Raw genomic sequence first — 6,613 nt, 5'->3', positions numbered from 1 at the left:
TACGCGTCTAGGCTTTCCAGGATCCATGTATGAAACATTAAGTCGAAGGCTTTATTATAGTCAGTCTAGGCACTGCGCACGTTGGTCAGATAGTCTCAACTGGCTGCTCTGTCTACCAGTAGCTAATCTTTTACCTTTCTGATATTCATGGCAATTCTTTTCTGTGCCACGCTCATGTACTGAGCCACATGCCTGTTTATCCTAGCAGCTATGATGCCTGGCAGGAGCCTCCATGTGGTACTGAGACAGATTAATGGTCTCTAGTTGGATGGGAGTAGATCCTTGTGCAACCCTGATAAAATTTACAGCAATCAGTTCTTTGAATGCATCGTAGTTTTTGTCTGATACTTTAATTTCCGGGCTTGCCCTGAAGGCATCATCTGCAGCTCGGTGCGCGTGAAGGTGTGGTGTAGAGGAAAAAGGATGGCAAGGAAAAACTCCATGCTGCCGCGAAGCACGGTTTTCCAGTTAAAAGGAAAAAAAGAGGTTCAATTAACATTTGTGAGAGAGCTGCCGTTAGCAGTGAACCACAGACGGGTACCTACCTCAAAGGAGTCGGAGTGTTTCTTCAAACTTTTTGAACTATTCTGACCCTTTTTTTTTTTTGAGGAACAGTTCCATGTGTGCCGAGTGAGGAGCTGGTATCGTGGGTCTAAGACACTGTTGCTGCTGTGGAGGCCTGCCGTACCAGGAGGGCAGTAGGGAAAAAACAAAAGGAAGCCCACCTGAGAGATACCTTATCATTTTCTTTTGCTACTTTTTCCCCCACCTGAGATTCAGGTCATTTTCAGTTCTCAACCCAAGACCGTGGGTGACTGAATAAACTGACACCATAAGGAACTGGACACTCACATGTTATTTTCTTTTCTTTTTCCTTTTCTTTGGGGTGTTGAAATATTGTGTTTCTTTCTTGTCTTACATCTGTTTTGATTGTTTCAATTATTTTTGTGATGCATTTGAGATGGTTACTGCATTTGAAGGTATCCCTACATTGAGGATGAGCAAAGGGAACTGATCCAAAGAAAAATATATATAAAACAAACTTTGTTTCACAAACCTGTGGTTGTGCGTGTTATCAATCCAATGACAGCTGGTTCATTGCTACCAGACGGTCATGGAGTGCAGTTACCTTCTTTACCCAGTAAGTGTGGATCATGTCAGGGCCTTGTGCTGTACAGCTCGTCATTCTTGAGACCCTTTCTTGAATGTCCGCCACTGTGTGGTATCTAGATCCTGTTCAGGGAGGTTGCTGTGGTCTGCTCTTAGACCCAGTAGCCACTGAGCACTGTTGTTATGGATTGCATCCTTCTGTTCTATGTTCTTCCAGTATTGCCCCAGTCTCATGTGTTCCCCTGCCACCGAGAGTACCCTTTGGATGGTTCAGTGACTTCCATCTCTCTGGTAAGCAGCTGGCCAAGGCTGTGAGTCTTTGTTTGGCAGTTTCCACTGCCTAAGGTATGAGCAGCTTGCTGTGCTTCTTAGGAATCCCTTTCTTCAGCACACATTTCTGCAGTTCTAATAGTTGGCTAACTTCCCTCTGTGCTGCCGTGATCTTGGCTTTTAATTCAGTTCAATTCATTTTTATTTATATGATCCCATCTATCAGGTCAGCTGCTTTCGCACTCATTGCCTACAACACATCAGTTCTTGGGGTTTGGTACAGGATCTCAGTGGGTGAGGATGATCATAATTCCCCTCTGACCTAATATTCTGGCTCCCCCTTGATATAGTATTTGTGTTGTACCTTGTCAAACTCTAGTTGTGATAGCCGTTGCTTCTTCCGGATGTTGAAACACTGAGGTACTAGTTGTTTCACTGTTTGTGTAGATGTTGGGCGTCAAAGAATCCATAGATCCCACATATTTTTTTATCCTTGTCTTTTATCCTGTCTTCTTTCTCTCACCCCAACCGGCCGCAGCAGATGGCCCCGCCCCTCCCTGAGCCTGGTTCTGCCGGAGGTTTCTTCCTGTTAAAAGGGAGTTTTTCCTTCCCACTGTTGCCAAAGTGCTTGCTCATAGGGGGTCATATGATTGTTGGGTTTTTCTCTGTATGTATTATTGTAGGATCTACTGTACGGTATAAAGCACCTTGAGGCAACTGTTGTTGTGATTTGGTGCCTTATACACACAATGAGTTGAGATCAGGAGTATCTGTAATTGATTGACTGATTGTAAACTGTTTACTCCATGGGCACACAGCCAATCTATGAGAGCCAAAATTATAGAAGAGGATTATATTTTGGTTAATGTTCTGCGTCTCCCAATAAAATGAAACAACCATAAAAAGAATCATAAACGGATATGTTTATTTCTTTGTGGGTGAGCAAACTGATATATTCAGCAGGGGATCACATATTTCCCTGACTGTGTTCTTGCTGGAGGAACCTCAGGGAGAGGCACTCTAGAGGAAACTTATTATCAGGTCAGCAGTAAACATTGAGGCACACACACAGAGCCACCACAAAAATAGGCTTTCAACATATTATATTATATATATATATATATATATATATATATATATATATATATATATATATATATATATATATAACACAGTCCATCTTAACTTAGCTGTCGGTGTGCAAATGTAATGGCACAGACTGTAGCACTGAACATGCAGGCTGCAACATGCTAATGATGTCATGTGTAAGCTCAGCAAGACAGAGATTTTCAGGACATGCTGATTGAACTAACTTACTAAAAAATGTGAGTCAAGAGATCAAGAGAAATCTGAACCATTCACAACCACGTACACTGCAGTAACTAAGTATATAAACTAGATATTTTAAAAATCAGATCAGTCAGCTGTTCTATTTGCCAACAAGACAAATAGACAAAACTAAAACATCCCATTTCCAGATATTTTGCTACCTGTCTGTATGTGCTGCAAGTCTCTCTCCTGCATCTAACTGCACTCTGCCTTTTTTGGTTTGTTTTATTTCAACTAAGAGCAAACATTTAAAATATGCAACACAGGGGAAAACAATATTTAAAAATACTTCTATAAAGATCAGGAAAATATTTGCCAGTAGATGACAATGATGGATAAAGAATGGACCAGTTTGTACAAACCACTCCACAAGCCACATTCAACCCCTCACATTCTCAGTATTTTCTCAACCCCAGATAATTAACCACAAGATGAATGTTTATTCTATATTTCAGTTATTTGATGAAATATTAAAGCCTGGAATCCACAGCGTTCCTTTCTTGAAGTATGGCTTCATAGTGGCATAGATAAAAAGCATAAAATACGTAATACATAAAAAGCTGTTAATCACACAACTTACTGTGTCCTATCACACCACCCCATACATACTATGAAGACTATAAAGAGCAGACGAGTTCAAACAGGGCCTGAACTAAGCATGACTGGGAACTGCAATTCTAATTTGTTGCTCCCACTTTCTGCTTTTCTCTTTTTTGTCTCTCCCATGTCCAATCATTTCTCATTTTTCCCTCTCCACTTATTTTAGAGTCATCAATGAACCTAGCCCCAGTCTTTCAACTGTGAAAGGAAACCAGAGTACCTGGTGAGACCCCACACAAGCATGAGGAGAACAGACAAACTCCACACAGAAAGCCCAAAGCTGGCCTTCAGCCAAGCAGCGTGACTTCAGTGAGTCACACAGTAAACCTCATGTATGTTGACCAGAGTTTATACATTTTTTCCAATCTTTCACGCTAAATACAGGATATGTATTTTTGAACCTTGATTATATTGGGGAAATTGAGTAAAGATGTGTACTGTACATTTCCCATCTGTATTATTTAGTATACTAAATTTTGGATAGTTGTAAACTATGACTATTTATGCACCATATAGCTATAGCATCTGCAGCATCCACAAGCCGAACACCAACAGGACAAAAATGCACAGCATGCAAATAAGCAAAACAGACACCACAAAGCAGTATATATCACTATGAATTAAAATAAGAATTAAAATTAGCTTAACAATTAAAATAGGCAGGTCTCACCAGCACTCACATTCTGGATTGAACTGGCTAATATTCAGTATTGTATTTAACTGTTTAATACCAGAGCTACGCAGAGACAAATAGGTACCTATTTTTTTTTCATCTCACACTTGTTTAGTTCATTTTGACTTCTCAAAGTGAACTGAACTATGCCTTCAATGAACTTTCTACTTGCAGAGGACAGTATATTGTATACCATTAAAAGTGTAATTAAACATTTCCACAGGCAACAATAAATTCACCCTAGACAGGGAATATATTAACCACATACTTTCAACTAAAGGGACATTTGTGGCAAAAATTGTAATAAAAGTCTAATGTAGTTGTAAGTTGGAGCCTACTTGTTTATGATTGAGGATGATAGTGTCGGAAAATTGGTTTAAACCTTTTTCCTATTTGTTCCAGTAAATGTGTTTGAGCAAGAGCAGGATATCCTGACGTTTACACACAACCTCCACAACCACAATGCAGCTCTTACACTTTGGCCAACTACATCATTTCTTCATTATGTTGCTGTGTAGAATGAGCTGCTCCACCCTCACTCATGATTCAAATGGCTGATCTGTCTCGAACCTTAAAGGACACATTGTCTCTGTGTCTTCAGACAGTCAGGTCCTCACAGAGCCTACATGCACTATATTTCTTTGCTTTCTGTCCCTGGCAAAAAATGTCTACACATGCATAGAATACACTGAATAAATGGAATCACTTGAGTTGATTGAGGAAAAACACATAACCCTCACTTTTTTTTCTTAAAAAACAAACAAACAAAACGTCACAACATTTCGCTAAGATTTCACTGTCTGTGGTCGGCTCATCATTGCTAATTGCGTCTTGTACTATCTTGTCTTGCATTTGGACCTTAGGTAAGTCAATGTGTATGAAAAAAACACATAGAAATGTAGACTGAACATACAGGTTCACCAGGTCTAAATGACAAAAAACCAAAAAAACGTTACATCCTACAGTCTTTACCCAGCAGTCTTTTATGTTGCATGTATAAAAAATAGCTTAACATAACCAATAGCTAATAGCCAGTTAGTGCAGCTGGCATGATACTTTGTGTTAGTCCCAGGGTTACAAGATTTTCAATAAACAGGCTAGATTAAATTCATGAATTTAAATTTTAAAGGAATGGTTCATCTGATGTTTCCAGTGTTTCTTTTAATATTATCAACACTAATGTTAAGATCTATTTTTGCATCTGGTCAGTCATGCTGTTGTGACATATGTTTGCAGAAAAGCACTTCAGTCTGTGACAAGAGCAACATAGTTTGCACAAGGAGTAGGACTTTCACCCTGGAGACTCAGGCTGCTATCCTGTGTGAAAGTCAACGACAAGTAATTTTTTCTTCTTTAAAGTCACAGTTTGGTAAGTTTAGGAGATAATATCATTTTGGTTATATAAACCCTGTCACAGCATTAGACCTCAATAGGAAGATGATTATCCTGGAGGAACATTATGCTGTTGTAGGAACATCAACAATAAACATTAGGTAATGTGAAAAAAACCCACATGGGATCGTCACGTCAGTCACCTTTGTCAGAGCGTGCCAAATGTAAAATACACCGAATCAAAATATCTCTCCAATAGATGTAAATACAATGTATTTTTTCCAGAATTTTTCACTTTTGGAGTTGAATGCCTGAGTTTCCTTTTTGCCCCGTGGGCAAGAAATATTCTATAATTTTGTGGAGTGGTATCTATACATCAAAGACTCAAAAACTCAGACTTTTACCAGGGAGGGTAAAGTTGCAGTTATTATTCACCAGCACAGTTCTGCTCTGAGCAACTACTAACTACTGTGATAGAGAAATAAAGAATGGACAAAACTTCACTTTGCGTGTGTGAATATACAACAAAGTAGATGTCTTTAAAATGCATGAATAGCTTTGTGTGTGTTTATGAGGGAGTCTCTCCTCACCTGGGCCATAGTGTTCAGCAGGATGTCAGCTAGCTCCTGGTCCTCACCATGGCTTGCAAAACCTCAGGCCAAGTCTCAGTAGATGGTGTTGGGGATTTGTAGGTGTGGGGGGTTTACTTTACACACACATCACCCTTGTCGCTGCTGTGTTGCAAACCCACACGCTCACACGCATCACCTCCTCATCTGTGACAACACTGTCCTCTGAAACGCTCGCTGTTGGTAGCACATTACTTCTGCTCCTCTGCTCTTGTTTTCCCCCCCTCCTCTTTTCACCCTTTCGAGTTTTTAATCCTCTTCTTTTCTCCTTTTAAATTGACACAAGTAGAGAATATGATAGGAGAGCTTGTATTCCTGTATTTCTGTCCGCTCTGCTCCTGCCTTGGTGGTAATCTGGACTCACATTGCTTACCGCCTTTCCTCCTTCTCTTAGTCGCTCTTCACTCTCTCTCTGAGCTCAGGCATTTTTGCCCTCCCTCACTGTGCTCGGCCTTAGTGAGAGACGGAGGGAAACGGGAGGGCTGGAAGGATCAGAGGGATAGAGTGTGATTGTGTGTACCACATGACCCAATAGTGTAGTAGGATTCACCCAGCAGCTGTCGCACTCATCCCTTCAGTGCCTCACTATTAGCATCTTGTGCTTCCATTGATAAATGCAAGATGCTGACAACCAAAAAGGCTCCGCTCCTACTGTAAGGTGAAGAACAGA

This window comes from Mchenga conophoros, linkage group LG8 (assembly GCF_057382185.1).
Source record: "Mchenga conophoros isolate Kocher_MC1m ecotype Shallow Benthic linkage group LG8, M_conophoros_male_GT1.1, whole genome shotgun sequence".
Classification (NCBI taxonomy): Eukaryota; Metazoa; Chordata; class Actinopteri; order Cichliformes; family Cichlidae; genus Mchenga; species Mchenga conophoros.
The sequence above is the reverse complement of the archived record's forward strand: the minus strand, read 5'-3'. Positions refer to the sequence as shown.